The 17,346-nt window shown below is 39.1% G+C and overlaps 1 protein-coding gene across 2 annotated transcripts in view; it reads right to left on the bottom strand.

The window, feature by feature from the left end:
- The window catches only part of CHCHD3 (coiled-coil-helix-coiled-coil-helix domain containing 3), a 147,870-nt gene that overhangs the window by 104,742 nt on the left and 25,782 nt on the right, over positions 1-17,346 (bottom strand). The gene's annotated exons all lie outside the window — the stretch shown is intronic.

The following is a 17,346-nucleotide window of genomic DNA, read 5'->3' as shown; positions in this document are numbered from 1 at the left end:
TTCTATGCCATCCTTTGTTGGAAGTCCCACCTCGCTGGCATTGCCAGACCAATCCCCAAAGAACTTCCATCGCGACAGGGAGTGGAGGAGATGCCCTCACTTCCAACTCCAACCTTCAGTAATAAACTATGTTTTTAACCAATTTGCCTCCGCCCACCTCCTTTCCCCCCTACTCCATGTGTAAAACAATATTTCTAAACAGCCTGATGTGTTCTTTCCCTACACATGAAGGTGACAAATACTTAATACTAGCTCGCTCATGGATACCAATGATTATGTGAAGCGTCTACATCATAAATGGAAAGATCTTACCTACACCACTCATAACAGTGCATCCAAATGCAATTTTCTTTGTTACAAACCACCTTTCTTCCTTCAAGTCAGATTTCTTGATATCTTTAAAAATGTACTTATAATGCTGTAAAAGTCAGCATGAATATCCAAACAAAATTAAGCACGTCCTGGGTCATCGGGCAGTTACCAGTGTTGCAGCTACACAGTAATACTTTGCGTAAATTGATAAACTTCATCCAAAACAAGAACCAAAAAACCCCCAAAGCTCATCACCAGCCCCCTGCCCCTTACTTGCACGTCTGCGACAGAAATCCACATTTTGGAGATTTAAGAACGTTCTTGTCATCTCCAAGCTCATTTATACTTTCCCCATTTAAACATGTTCACCGTGTTTTACCAAAGATCATTTCAAGACAAGTCTCATCTGCTTTTCCATCTTCATGTTCCACACAAAATCCACTTTCAGCCTTTTATAAGAAATGTTTCCCTGACCAACCCATCGGCTCTTCCCTGCCCCTGTTGCAGAAATGCATGTTCCATTTCCAGAGGATTTCACTTTGATTAACCAATACTTCCCAGTTTCTTAATTCCCAGCTCTTTCTAGATAGAATATTTACAATGCCAAAACATATTTAAGTTTGTTAGAAGAAGTACCTTGTACTTTCCTACCACTCAGCTACTGAGATCAATCATTTATTTCTTCACATGTAACACCTGAACCTTTGTCTTGCAATAGTATATTTTGTACCATACGCATCTTTCAGAACTAAAAATATTAGGATTACTTCCAAGGCTGCTTTCTGAGAAATCCCGTTACTAACCACCTTCTAGACTAATCATCTGCATTTGTCATTCACGACACATCTCCAGCTTCTCCAGTTTAACCAGTAATTTTCTGAAGATGCCAAGTGTTTTAGCAGCCACTGACAAGATTAGGCCTAGTGTATCGTTCAAAATAGATACATTCTTATGCTGGGGGGAATGGAATTACTTATTCTCTGCTGCTATTTCCCTTAGGTAAACATGTACTTTGTCTCTTATTTCCCATTCCCTTCTCTATTAGTAACAGATCTTCAAGATTTGTTACGTTTTTGCCACTAATTTTACTTGCACTGTTCCAGAGTCGTCTGTATTGCCTTGTACTTTCCCCAAAACGTCCTTCTTTGAGGAAAAAAAATACCCCCACAAAAAAAACCCAGACATGTATTTAGTTTAAAATATACCGGAAACAAGAAAATTAAAACCTTCTCTTCTGGCATTTTTTATTTTGACTTCCAGGCTTCCTTTCCTTGACTTTTGGCACGAACCTTTCTTGGTTGATCCCTCTGTCTCCATGTCCATCCGTCTTGTGGACCTTTGGATCAAGACAGCTGTTCAACCAGCACCATTCAGAGCTCTTACCTACAGGAACTGTCTTTTTATTTGGCTTGGAAATACCAGAGAGCTTTCACAGTTTTGTCGTGTCAACTCTTGGAATTTGTCTTTCAGTTTCCAGTTCTCCTCTACGTTCCTCCTCCTCTCCTCTCCATGAAGAGTTGAGCAGCTCTTCATTTCAATTCACGTAACTAAGCGCCCGAATGTCAAACATTAAACAACTTAGGCCATAAAGGTACTTGGTTTATGTTCCTCAAAAACATCCAAGACTGCCTTACTCATAGCAGCACCTTAAAGAAAAGATTTGAAGTCTTTCCTATCTACTCTAATGCTCATTTGCATTATCAGGAATATATCACATCCTACCTATAGAACAAAATATAACCAGTTAAATTCCTGAAGCACCCACTAGACCTCCTCACTTACGGCAACTTCTATTCTCCGAAAAAGTCCTAACTACCCATCTCAACTGATTTAAATTCACCAGAGTTTTAACAAAAGTAGTCGGATTTTGAAGTAATTTTCATTTATTTGAGTTCCATAATTGGGTGGCTTGTAGGAGCTTAATGAAACAAACACAAGGCAGATCCGTGCTGATCTCAAACATTTGCTTGCATCAACTTACACTAGTTTTCTTCCTTGACATTACAAATTCATTTCGCTGGCATTCAGCATGTACTGCTGCGGAATAAAGGCAAACATCAGCTAAATCTACAGTAATAAATTATGTTATCTTGCCAAAAGTAAAAAAAAAAATAGATGCACGTGTGCATTTTATAAGGAGTTAAATACCACAGCTTGTCAGTACCGTCCACTACTCCAAGAATTCCACTCCAACAGACCACTTAAAATGACATTTTTAATTACAACAAATATAAAGACTCGATATAATGATTCCCACATTTAAGCACAAAGCTTAAATGAGAGACATTACGCCTTACACTGATCCGTTACATAGGAAGTGTTTTTAAAAAAGCTGCTGAAACAGCAGCGAAAGCTGCCAGCTATACATTTTTCTACACACTTGATAGTTTGAATAAAATACTTTAAATAATTACGCATTACTGTTTCAAGAAGTGTACGGCCATTTAGTTACAGCAGCTGATTTAAAGAACTACAGTACGCAATGCTGTCTATAGCGCTATTTGAAAACACAGAGAGCATTAAGAAGAATCTCTACATACTCAAGTTTGGATTAACGCTTCACAGTTCTTCATGCTCTCAACAATTTTCTAGCACAATCGTGCACAAAAAGCAAAAACTCCTGCTTATCTACAGCACCGTCTTTGAGGACTTTAACAGTTAACACTACAAAGAAAATTTATTCTTGCATGAAACTGATACTTTTTGCAATGTAGTAAACGAACACCCAATGATTAAGTCACTTATCTTTCTATTGCCCCTAAAGCTTCTGGCACCTTTGAATTCTACATTATAACTTCTTTCACCCATCCTTTAAGTGCTTGATGATTGTGTCTTACTTTATAAGTTCAAAAGAGTCTACGCCTCTGAGATTCCCACAGTTCTTTAGGCTGGAAGGGACCTTGTGTGATGATCCACTCAAGCAGGTCCCTCAAAGCAGGTTGCCCAGGACCATGTCCAGTTGGGTTTTGACTATCTCCACAAATGGAAACTTCACCACCTCTTTGGGCAACCTGATCCAGTGTGTGGCCACCTCCACAGTATTTTCTCGTGTTCAGCTGTAATTTCATGCGTTTCAGTTTGTGGCCATTGCTTCCTGTCCTAATCGCCAGATCTCCCCGATTGCCCTTGTTGTAGATGGGAATGACGTTTGCTTTCTAAGCATCTCCATGAACCTCTTCTGAACACCACGGCCTTCTAAAGACAATCAAGAGTGGCCTCACAATGACATGAGCTACCTCAGCACTCATGGGAGCTACTCGTTCCCCATGGAACTTTGTCCTATTTAAGTGCTCCTAATTTGATCCTCCTTCACTACGGCTTAAGCCTCCTGTTCTTCAGACTGACCGTCTGGTCTCAGGGTCCTGGGATTCCCAAAGCTGGCCTTAGCATAGAATCATTTCTGTTGGAAGTGACCCTTAAGAGCAACTCCAACCACAACCTAAACCTCGCACTGACACATGTCCCTGAGAACGTCATGTACGCATCTACTAAACCCCTCCAGGGATGGTGACTCCACCACTGCCCTGGGCAGCCTGTTCCAATGCTCAACAATCCTTTCCAGGAAGAAAGGTTTCCTTACATCCAATCCAAATCTTAACAGCCAAGACAGAAGAGAAGGTCAAAGTGGCATTAGAACATCTCCACCTTCTTTCTCTCCTTTGACGTCCCCAGGGACCCCGCTCCATTCAGTGGCTCCACACTTTCCCTAAGTCTTCCTTTTCCTGTTGCTTTTAGCACTATATTCTGGTATTTGCATCTAAATAGACAACTCCATCTATCCATAGATATATCTGCTGATAGATAACTAAACCTAATTCAGTATTTACATTAAGTAAAGCAACGGCCAATTAACAAATACCTTAATTTTGCTATTTATGTGAACACGAAGTTTACAGACCAAAGACATGAAAATGTGTGCACACCTTGCCAAAAATTTTTCTTTGAACAATCTAGGACACAAAGTTCAATTTTTAGTTTGTTTAGTGGTACTTCAACCTGTTTTTACTTGGAAGCAAGCGTACATCCTTGCAGTTAATGACTGACATCATTCATCTACTGCACACACTTGGAACTATGACTTCAAAACATCGTACTCCCATCAGCTCCCATCCTCGTTTGGAAATTTTGTTTTCCGTACAAACTCGTGAATATTAAAATTGAAATACAGGTCATGGAATACCTAGAAGACTTCCTGGGTTTTGGGGTTTTTTTTGGTGCTAAGATGCAAAGATTGGCTTGGTATGTTTTAATAAAAGCATGCTTTCCAAGTAGAAAATTGGCTCATCACCTGAATACACATATTATAAATAAAGACAATATTTGGGCATTAAAACATTGGGGAAAACAGCTTTTGGCAGACAAGAAGTTCCATGGGGAAAATCTTGACACATCTCGGTACCCATGGCCTCCGCAGCACTGCAAACATCCTGCTCATCTCAAAACAGAAACAAGATGCTCTGCCTGAGGCTCTTATTGCCTTTCAAGACTGGACTGAAGAGCTTTGCTTGTCAATGAATGCTGTGACAGTTAGGAAGCTTACCTATTAGAATGAACAACTTGACTCCAGATTCCTCTCAAAAAACCACCCCTAAATTCAAGTAATCCCCATCGCATTGGAGGCAGCGGCCCTGTGGGATCGCTCCGAGCAGAGCACCACTGCGTACAGTAACATTACCGAACACAAGAAGCAGACCTAAATATACAAAGTTTGTATTTTCCTCAAAAAAAACCCCAACAATCAGAGGTATGACTGAACACTTCTGTCACCAGGTGCGGGGGGGTGGAAAGAAAAAGAACTGGAAAAAACTGTAAGAAGCTCAGTAAATCCTGATAGACCACAGATTTATGCATCTCTGAAGAAACAGAGTCATCATAAGAATTTAGATATTTTTATTATCGTGTTTAGGTTCCTCTACGAGACAAATTTCAGACCATTTTATTCCTGAATCCACTTTAATCAAAATAATGTTTGCAGTAGACGCCACCTAACTCAGATGCTGCTGAGGCTGAACACCAAAATCTAACACATTCATTCCCAAGGTGTAATTCTCACATCAGCAGAACAACGAAAACAATTCCAAAAGATGGTCTCTCATATAAGCCCTTTTGCTCTTAGATCTCCATTTTTAAGGGGTGGGCAGGAGGGACAGAAGCAAAATTAAAGTAAGTGATACAAGTGATCCAAATATCTGTTCCAACCACCTCCTGAAGTCGATCCTGAGACTAAAACCCATGGGGAAATCTCTGATTTCAGCACAACAACCTTTTTGCTTCTGCATTCTTCTCTTACATTATTTTTTCCCCCCCTCACAAAAGCACTGAATCTGCGATTCTAGGTGGCATTTGAAATTATACAGTTTTTGAACTAGCTGTGAACGTACTTGATGCAGACTGAAGTAAGAAGAGAATCTCCATGTGAATACACCACGTATTTCAGAGCATTATCAGCCTGAATATTCACCCCACATCCCTAAGAGGAAAACCTCCTTCTCTGCAGCTACGGAAAAGCCCAAAAAAATTCACATTATGGCTTTTCCCCAAACTAGTGGTACTGATTTAGCCCCAGTAAGAACAGCTGGAACCTCACAACAGTGACATTGCACCATATATTGTCACCCAAAAACCGGGCGAGAGCACCCGACCAGCACACAATCTCATAGACCATGGTTGACCATCACAAATACCATGAAAAAAATATAGAATGATCTCAATTGCTTAATTCACCTTGGCCACTTATCGCAGTTAACAGCAGAGGAAAAATAAATTTGCCTAACTTATTGTAAGCTAAGGAATAAACTGAAGACATCTATATTTAAGAAGTTATATGGAAAGTTGCTCTTCAGGTCTTCAGAACTTTATATTTTCTGTATACATCAATTTAAAATAATTATTTATATTCAAATGAAACCAATATTAAATAACAAGATAAAAATACTAAACAAGATAGTAGCAACAAAAGTAATTCCTCAATTATGTAATGACTTAAAAAAATAATAGGCAACTATAACATCCAATAAAATAAGTGAGGTCAAAACACACAAGTAGGTCATGTCTCCAATTACTGCACAGCAGAATTAGAAATTTAAGAAGCAAAAAATACAGAAAACAGAGGACTTGTCCCATCAGAGGTATCTCTTAAGAAATACAAATATACCTCCAAAAAATTACATTGTAAAACTTTGCTGCATTCTGAAAAAAAAAAAAGACTCACATCTTTTTCCAATCCATTTTCTTAACTGAGTTCTAGAGAAGAAAGTTGTTAATTTTACCACATGAATTGCTGACATGGTAGTTTATTCCTGCACAGCACCAAACATATGAGCCACACTATCAAGGTGAAGAATTTAATTCTCAAACCAAAAGAATTCACTCTATTGTTCACTTACAAATATCCATTTCTGTCATTCTTTAAAAAATACCTGCAGATATTAAAGATTATCATGAAGGAAAAAAGCACCTTTTAATTCAAAGACAACAGCAACACACTGTGAAGTGTTAAAAAAAATAGTATTGTGCTTCAACAGCCACAACACATCTTATTCTAAATTCATCAGAATCCATAGGAAATCTAAAATTTGTAAATAATAGTACATTAAAAGCAAAAAGAGCAATATTATTTTCAGCCCTTATTACTGATATTGAAAATCTGTTACGCTATTATAGATTATACCTTTTCTTTTTGTTACTTTCCAAGGAAATGACGACTTGCCAGTTGTTCCACCTTTATTAGAATCTCCAAGGTGCACAACCTGAAGGATCAGTGGTGATCCAAGATAAACTCAGTCAACTCCAAAGCATGAACTGTCTCATTTTTCCACTACCTCCGATCAATCAAACTTGAAATATTTCCTGTTTCAAAGTCTACTATCAGGAGAATCATCCCCTCCTCTTCTCTATAAAACATAGAAAAAAAATTAAGAGGTAGTAACCTTTAGTGTTGGAAATGATCCTTAAATATTAGTTCCATATAAGGTGACGTAAAATGAAAGTGTATATATATATACACATAAACATTTCAGTATAAAAAAAGAGTCTGTATGCTTTCTCACAATTAGGGTTTAGTTAATTTTATCCAGTATATTTGTATACGACATCCCTTCAATTCAAAAGGTTTACGCTGACTAAAAAGAAGAGCACAATGTGTTCACAGTAGAAACTGTTCATCAGGTTTTTTGCTTAGTTTGACACCAGCAAGTTTGTTAATGGATTCTGACAGACTTACATAAGATCCCAAAATGTTTCGAACAATGCAGTTTAGGCCACGATGTAATATTAATGAATGAATAATGTTTTCGGAGTGCCGAGTTTCAATATTTAATGAGATGACAAGGCAACTGAAAAAGATGCAAGAGACATCAGGAAAACAACTTTAACCTGAATCGAGGCCTGAGAAGTGTGAAATAGATATTTCTCCTACTCAGTTTCTAGTAACGGCTTATTCACCTGGCTGCAAAGTCAGATAAATCATCTGAAGTTCAGCTGCCTGTGCAAAAGATAGTTACGGACCGAGATATACATACCAATTATCTGAAAGGTAATGTCTTTTTCTTCACAAAAGTCTCAGAATGACAATACAAACTTTTTCTACATTGAAGTGATTTCTTAGCATCATTTACACATGTAAAAAAAAAATTATTTTTTTAAAAAAAATCTAAAAATTTTTAAAAAATTAAAATTATTTTCTATTCACATAATTCTTTGCATACTACAGGTGAAGGAGGCTATTCCTAACATGAGTAGCAACCACTTCATTTAAACTTCTGTCCCAAAATTCCATTTCTAAGACCTACATTTCAGATCATGAACACATTAAGAGAAAATACCCTTCTCCCAAACGGTGAAGTAGTCACGGTGCAAAAAGGACACATTTTGCCTTCAAGTTTCTTTTTTTGTTTGCTTTTTTTAATACCCATTGCGCACACATACGCAGGCACGTCGCAAGGAGAGCCAGAGGCCACGAAGGCATTGCAAAGAGCAAGTTTGATTTTAGTTACCTCTCTACCGGGGGATCTCCGAAGTGGTACCTGAGCTCCCAGGCAGAGGTGACACGAGCTGCCGGAAGATCCCTGGTTCTGCTGAGCTCGCCTGGATCTCAAGGCTTCAGGCAGGCGCAGCCTCCCGCTCTCTCTCACAACAAAGCAGGAATCTCCGACATAGTGATAAGGCATTTAGAGTTTCTCACAGGCCTACGTTATCTAACACAGAGGTTCTACTCATCAAGCACACAAGGTCACTAAGACAATTAGTGTGATGTATGTGCTTTTTCTACAGACAGGTGCGAGTCACTTGAGCGTATTTACATTTAACTAACCTCCTCGCCAAATCTTCCGCTGCATTCCCATACACCCATAATGCCCACATTTCCCGCATCCGCTTTTTTTTTTTTTTCCTCTAATTTACTTTGCTCTTTTGGAAAAGTCTTACATGAATTGTTTTTTAAAAGATTGCAGAACAGTTTGGGTTGAAGGGACCTTCCAAGCTCATCCAGCCCAACCCCTGCCATGAGCAGGGACATCTGCACCAGCTCGGGTTGCTCAGAGCCCCGTCCAGCCTGGCCTGGGATGTCTCCAGGGATGGTTCAGCCACCACCTCTCTGGCCAATCTGGGCCAGGCTCTCACCACCCTCAGGGGCAACAATTTCTTATATTTAACCTAAATTTCCCCTCCTCTACTTTAAAACCATCACCCCTTGTCCTGTCGCAACAGGCCCTGCTCAAAGGTCTGTCCCCTGGTGCATTGCTCTGGGTGAGGGCTGGAAGAACCACCAAAAACGTTATTAAAAAACATCTACAGAAATGCAGAAAACTACTATAAGTTTAAGACTGGAATATAACTTGCCTGAACTTATATTTTATTCAAGTGTTTTTTGAGACATCTGCATACTGAACATCTCATTAAGTACAACATAACCAGGACTGGTGAAATAGAAAAACAAAACAAGCAAGCCAAATCAAAAATGGCAAAGCTTCAAAAATGTGGGCATATCAAAACAGGAACATGTAGGTCAAACCCAGAATTGCAATCGTTTCATGAGTGTTTAGTCAAAAACCATTCACAGGTGACTACACAGGTCCAAATTATAGAGCACAACCAAAATTCTTTGACAAATTCACTACAAATCACCGAGAGGTCTCACGATGACAGTGCACACAGGAAGAAAGAAGCGATCAAACATACCAATAAGATTTGCAGCCACAGAATCGCCACAGAACATCAGGGATTGGAAGGGACCTCGAAAGCTCATCCAGTGCAATCCCCCCGCCGGAGCAGGAACACCTGGATGAGGTTACACAGGAAGGTGTCCAGGCGGGTTGGAATGTCTGCAGAGAAGGAGACTCCACAACCTCCCTGGGCAGCCTGGGCCAGGCTCTGGCACCCTCACTGTCCCATCAAATGTTCCTGAGTAACGCAATTTGACCCACACAAACGGGCTGCAAAAGGGATCCCTCCAAACCCAACCTGCTGCCTCCAGACCCAGTGACTGGTTTCCCTCTTTACTGCCAAAGCCAAGTGCAACCAGGCACTTGCCAGTACCACTAAATCACCCCAGCTCACTTGCCACAGCTCCAATATAGAAGCCAGGAACCCTCCAACAGCTCAAAGTGAAGTTAACATAAAGAAACATATGAGAAGGAGGAAGAAGATGAGAGAGTAGTCAAGATACACACTCAGAATATGGGTTGGGAAGGTCTTTTTGTCCTCTACAGTGAGCTCCAGCATCTCTGGAACTTGCAGATCAATATAATGACAATAAATATGAACAACAGCTGAAAAATCGTGAGGATTTTTGGTCCTTCTACCTCAGACGGCATACACAAGTGAGGTTTTCCTATGGTCTTCTATTATATATAACTACTGTTACTTTCTCATGCTTGCAATTCATATTATTAATTTTAACAAGAACTCCACTGCTGTAGACCATATCCACTTCCTCCTTATAGTAACCTGTTTCTCCTTAATGCTGGCCATGCACATGTCTAAATTAGTGCTTCGTTTATTTTCAGTAATATTTATAATAAAGTGATAGTGATTCTGAAATTGATGCCTAAGCAAGCAAGTTGACTTCTCCCATATGTTAACTCCTCCATCCAACATGTCCCGTTACACACTTGTCTTTGGTCAGTCCCACATTATAACAAAATTCCATTAGTTTTGGACGCATTCGCAATAACAAGGAGAGCAAAGTATCAAGGTGCTTTGCTTTACTCTCTTTAGGCTGAGGGCTGTTATCCAACCCAATAAAAACACTGAACTAAATACAAATTATCTTCATTAAGATTATGATCCACCTTGCCCCACTTCACCATTTCTTTCCATTCTCCCTGTTACCCCTTATTTCAAATGTGACATTGCCCAAATCACCCATAAGGATTAGCCCAGTAATTCCATTCCAACATGTTCATCCGTTTCCATTTTCCAGCTGCCTCCCAGCCTCAGCGTAACATCCCTAAATTGGAATATCCTCACTAATGGCCACGTTATTTCATACGCCAGTCCTTGATCAACAGAACAAATACACTAATTTCAAAACTCTTCATTATACACAGCTCTTCAATTTATCAACAATATGTCCACGGCGAACTTATTAATACACATTGCAATATGGACACTGACTCTTGTCAGTACGAGGGCTGCTCATACCGTATGGAAAACGGTTGTGTTGACTCGAAGATACCTGAATTATAGGGTATTTTAGGGGGGGATTGTGGGGTATTTTTGAGAAGGTTGGTTAAGAGGACTTTGTAATTGTACTTCATAAATATGTGTATATCGATCAGTATTCTACGAAGACAGAAGAACCAATTTCTACCTTTCTGCCAGAGGCATGCAGAGACCCCAAGTCTGAATAGTAAAACTGGTTTACATAATTTATATATGTATTTAGCTAAGACTTCTCCCCAATATCCACACAACTCCACTTGAAATTACTTTCAAATTTAATATCACTCCTCTTGGGATCTGCAAAGGCAGTCTTGAAACTACAACAACATTAATTATCTCTTAAAATGAAGTGACAGTCAAAAATAATAGGAATAAAAAAATGTTGTGTTTCTCTGCTATGTCTACTCATTTGCTACTTTTCAAAATGAAAGAGCTCAGTGGTTTGAAAGCAAAGGTTTGTTTAAAATTGCCAGGAGGGAATAGTTTCCTTCCTCTCTATTTAAATCCAAACCTACCAAGCAGTATTATTTTTGTTGATGCTCTCTCCAAATAAACTCAATGGCTTCAAGTCATTTTCCCATCTCTCCTAGAAATAAACTTATCAAGAGGAAGCTTGGTATACAACTTGTCAGTTGAGATGCCAAGCTTTAAAATCCAAGTGAAAAATAATCCCTTGAAAAGTGGCATTTATAAAGGCAGGAGTGAATTACAGCACCGCTTTCTCCAATTTCCGCATCCTGTCGCCACGATTTATCTCCATATATACCAAGAACTAGACATAATTGCATTAATGGAGAATCAGGCTAGTAACAGATGTCTTGGAAAATAACTCTACCATTGCCAAATACTGTTTTTTCTTCTTAGAAAACAATAAGGCAAGTGTAACAGGTTTCTAAAATAACTCGACATTTCCAAACCCTCAACCTCACAAGCAGCACAGCTGCAAATATATTAATGTTTCCTTGGCATTTTGCAGGAAAGCTCATGTGCTAAAGTTTTACGGTTTTAAAAAGGGTACAACGCAATTCAGAAGGTGACTTACGCTTCCCTAACAGGATTATCTTGGCCAACAGCTGCCTCTCCAAAAAGGCACCAGTTACAACCGCTCACCTGATCCCACAACTTGTTTTATAGGCAAATCTCGGCTCAATCTCACCATGTCTTCACAGTTCATCTCGGCTTCTTCCCTCGCCTGCAAAGGCACAGTCCTGGCCCAGCCTCATCCTCCCCGTTCCCTCTTTTCCTGTATTATCCCACCATCTGCCAGACCTCAGTAATACCATGGCTGTTAAAGAGTAAAATCACTTCTAAATCATCTGCTGGTTGTGAGCTCAGATGAGTGAAGAGAGGAAAAAGTAAAATGTTTTACTGAGAAAGGGGAATAGGACAAAGTCGAGCTCTGGAAGCAACACCAAAACTTGCCACTTTCTCCATGCATCTTCCCAGCCCTGAGGCTCAAGTGACCTTTTAGACTCTCAAAGGAAATATGGTTGACCTTATTTTTATAAAGTCACTTGTACACAAACTTGAGTGTTTTGTTTTGGTAAACAGCCCTCACCACCGCCCAGCATTATCTGATTTTACACTCCAAAAAAGCCGACTCTGCAATCTTACCCAATTACTCTTAAATCTCTCTTCACCAACTCTACCTCTTCAGATGTGGAACAAGAATCACACACACGTACGGGTCACATTCAGAGACAGGAGGCCCTTATTAGATGCCACACTAGCCTTTCTTTCCACTTCACGTGCAACTTATCACTTAGCTTCCAGTGGATGACTTATCTTCCCAAGTCCTGTTTATCACTATAAAATATCCAAGTTTTACTCTCTCAAATCAATAGCCAGGTCGTTTTTTTCCTGATACACTGAATGTCATACTAGAAAAAGGTTAAGCTTCCCAGCAGACGTAGAAGACAAATCACGCTGTAGAAACATGTAGAAACAAAGAGAATTATCCATAGGCTACATAGACGTGACAGTACTGACAGAGCTTTACTTCAAACGTAGACCTTTTCACACTAGATTATCCAAGTTTTTTTCTCTCAATTACGTTTTTTAACAGCACTTGGATCTCTCTCTGCAATACTTACTGGTCAGAGAAAAGACAAGAAGAGGAGACAGGCTTTGGTGCAAGCCCGTTGTATCAATTCTTACATTCCTAAATGGGATTATCAATTGGGAAATACCTTTACCTGGTTTTGAGTTCGGTTTTTTTGGGGGGTTGGGTTTTTTTGGGTTTTTTTAAACAGTATGGTAAAGTCATCCCACACAATATTCAACTCTTATTCTTCATCTATCAGAAGTCAAAATAATTACTATCACTTTTAAATTATAACAACTTTTACTGCTTCATGGACATATTTCCAGCTTTCAATCCTACTGTCATTAGTAGACATGATATAGTTTTCCTGACTGTTTCCAAACTTAATCTTAACACTATTCAGGAGATCCCTGTGGCAGAACACTATATTACAACTCTTTTGAAACAGTACTTTTTTGTCCCACATGAGAAGAATAATGGAAGAAAAAGGAAAAATCCAGTCTCCCAATTTACCATGGTTAATTACCTGGGAAAATATAAAAATTTATGAAGATAATAAACCTACTTCAAAAAAGTTTTCACTACATTTGGTGTATTACCCACATAGACTGAAGATGCATTAACATGCTCTTCATAAATTTACCTCTCTAAAATATAGAATAAAACTGTAAATAAATCAATCATTTTAAATTTTCCTTATGTTCTCCAGACCTATGCCAGTAAACTAGAACAAACATGTTATTAAAACACAAATCAATATCAAGCTTTAAAATACACAGTAGTACAAAAAGGTCAAGCCCCAGTATTGATTTTAAAGTAACATATTTGGTGTGTAGTTTCCCAAAGGGTTCTCCTCTAATACTGTTCTTCATTCTTCTTTACTTTACATTCTCACTGGTCAATTTGTTGTTCTCTGCTGCAAAAACTGTCTATGCCAAGAAGTTTACTAAGAGCTTGTCATATGCACAACATACTGCTGAGACATGACAAAACAAGGTTGGGGGAAGGACTCGGATGCATCAGAGGATCAATTAAACCATAAAGTGAATTGCACTTAGAGACCCTCCCTCAAGCACAAAAAACACAAGAAAAAAACCCATAAAGCTAACGGCTGCAATCTAATAACCTACCACCGAGATCCACCTTTGTGCATCCTAGCGTACGTATTTTTAAAAGCTAATTTAGAGTTTAGAAATCTTTTTTTAACAGATGAGAATGTTCAGAAATACAGAGGTTGCAATAAGTTATTCTGCTAATGACAGATAAAGTGTTACACCATATGGAGCCCAGCAAGCTGAGTAGAACAGACTTGAGCAACTCATTACCGGAGCATGTTGGAAAAAATCTATTATCTGTATTACTCAAGAAAAGCATTTTTCAAGACAAAAGTTACCACAGACAGTATAGACTAGAGAGTCAAGACATAAAATTTTAGAGTTACCAAAAGCCAGAGTATTACAGAATGGTTAGAGGTGGATGGGACCTCCAAATTTCACCCAGTGCCACCCCTGCGACGAGCAGGGACATCTTCACCAGCTCAGGTTGAGGAAGTTGAGGTGAGGTTGAAGTTGGGTCAAGGAGGTTGAAGAGGTTGAGTGGGGAGGTTGAGTTAAAGTGGTTGAGGTTGGCTTTGTAGAATCTTGGAAGGGTTTGTGATGGAAGGGCCCTTCCCAGCTCCCCCAGTGCCCCCCCTGCCATGAGCAGGGACATCTGCACCAGCTCAGGTTGCTCAGAGCCCCGTCCAGCCTGGCCTGGGATGTCTCCAGGGATGGTTCATCCACCACCTCTCTGGCCAACCTGGGCCAGGCTCTCAATACCCTCAGTCTAAAACATTTCTTCCTCACGTGCAGTCTAAGCCTTCTCTCCCTGTTTACAACTGTTGTCCCTCTGTCACTACAGACTTCGGTAAAAAGTCTCTCACTGTCTTATTTATAAGCCGACCTTATATATTGAAAGACCTCAAGAAAGTCTCCCCAGAGCCTTCTCTTATCCAGGCTGAACACTATAAACTAACAGTTTCCTTCCATTATAGGTTTTAATGACAGTACAGCTGCTAACTCAGGCTTTATCCTGTTTTCCAACACTGCATCCATGTGTTTGTGTGTTTATTACAAACAAAACTGACAGTAATGTTTTCATGTTCATATTACCTAGAACATTATGCACAAGACAAAATATTTCAGCTGACCAATGTCCATCTAGCTCTGAAGTCCATACTTGCTTGAAAATAGAATTCCAGTCATGAAGAAGAATTCAAGCAGCTCTGCCAGTGCAGGAATGTCCAGCAGATGGGCACAGGAGCTTGTAGAAAAGACTTTTTTTTTTTCAGCTGAAAATATGGAACCTGACATGAAAGAGAACATTGCACAAACATTTCTCATGCCCATGCATTGTAGAGAGATTGTTTTCTCAACTAGCTGGTCTCCTTTCCCAAGTAGCAAGTGATAGGACAAGAGCAAATGGCCTTCAAGTTGTATTAGGGGAGGTTTAGATGGGATATTACAAAAATATGGGATATTGGAAAAAAATTCTCCTTGGAAAGAGTTTTCAGGCATTGGAACAGGCTGCCCAGGGCAGTGGTGGACTCATCAACCCTGGAGGGGTTTAAAAGGAATTTAGACGAGGTGCTTAAGGACGTGGTTTAGTGCCAGAGTTGGGTTAGGGTTGGACCGGATGATCCTGAGGGTCTGTGCCAACCAAAAATGACTCTATAATTCTAATAAAAAAGGAAGGGCAGGTGTGCTGAACCTGAGCAATATAAACCTGGTTTTAAAGTGATCAACAGAGCAGCGTTCACCTTGTTCTCAGAACATGATGTGGAGAACGGTTCCGCATTTGCTCAGTGCTTGGATGTTTTTAAAACACAAACCTCAACCAGCATTCAGCCCAGAAAAACCTCAAGTGACAGCTGAGTAAACATCCACGTCTTTTAAAGTTATTTCATCCAACATGAAAAGAGCTTCTACAATACAGTTAAAATATATTTTTCATACTGTGTAGAAAGCACAAATAGAAATCCTTCCTTACTGCTAAAAAAAAAAATAAATCAAAACTAGAAAAGGACTGACATTGCTAAAAAGACTTGATATTTGTCATTTTATTTTTTATATTTTCATCTTAATTTGTTTTGATAGTTAAACATTTCAGAACCAGATTCTTCAACCTAATTGTCAGACAGAGATTTTACACAATCCTTTTAATATGCATCATCTTGCCCACCGATCCTTAGCCAAAGAAAGGGAAGGCTGCCAGCATTATTCCCTACAAAATATAAAATCAGGTATATGACAAGCCGAGCTGCTCCCTACCTTTCACAGACCAATGCACAACCCATGGAAAATGAATGAAGGAATACCAAATTACAGAAAGTTACTGAAAAATGTCAAATTACAAAACACCGAACCTAAAAAACCAAACATTTCCATATTGTAATCACATTGAGCTCAACTCTTGCGCAGTCAACATTAAGCTCCAATGTAATCCAAGTTTTCCTGTCAAAGCGCAGTTCAAAAGAAGAGATTTCACTGTAACATATGGATTTCCTTTAGTGCTGATTCAAAAAAAGGCCTGATTTTTTTTCTGGGCCATTTATGTAGTGCTATCTAATTTTATACTCCATCAGCCTAATTCAATTAAATAATAATATAATGATGTGTAGGAAACAACTGATATATATGCAGACAGTTAAATAGTACTAATTACATTGTAATTTTTTTAAATCCATCATAATGAGCCTTTCTTCCCATTCTCAGAAAGGAGGACAAGGTGTAGGTTAATAGGACACACGGAATATAAGTTTTGTCTATTTAAGAAAAATCACCGAAAGAAAGCACAAATTAACTCAAATCCACCAAGTTCACCATGCAGCCAAATTATTTCCAATTCCAACAGGAATTTTTAAATGCTAATAATCTCATAGTATTCAACATTGCAGAGTATTTTAAAAAGCTGTGTCCAAATCTTCCACTGCATTCTGTAGGATTCTACCCTGGCTTCCACTGTAACTACTATCTCTGGTAACACATGCATAAATAATATTTCCATATACAGAAAGGATATCAAAAGGGTTCTCTTCTAGTAAACTGTTTTAATACAGGACTTAGTATCTTCAAAGCACAACGCTGTACTATTAAAGCAGCTCAAAATGTAACAGCAGCTCATAGAATATCTAGAATTCATGGAAGTATTAGGAGTCACCATTTCTACTGCTGTTAAAATTCACCTTTTGGTCAAACAGAGGGGTTATGAGTAACCCCGGCTGCATCGCTCGCCAGCTATTTCTGTCTCTATACCACAAAGTCAATATTTGGACTCAGGAATAATTCAAG

This window comes from Caloenas nicobarica, chromosome 1 (assembly GCF_036013445.1).
Source record: "Caloenas nicobarica isolate bCalNic1 chromosome 1, bCalNic1.hap1, whole genome shotgun sequence".
Lineage (NCBI taxonomy): Eukaryota > Metazoa > Chordata > Aves > Columbiformes > Columbidae > Caloenas > Caloenas nicobarica.
The sequence above is the reverse complement of the archived record's forward strand: the minus strand, read 5'-3'. Positions and strand labels throughout refer to the sequence as shown.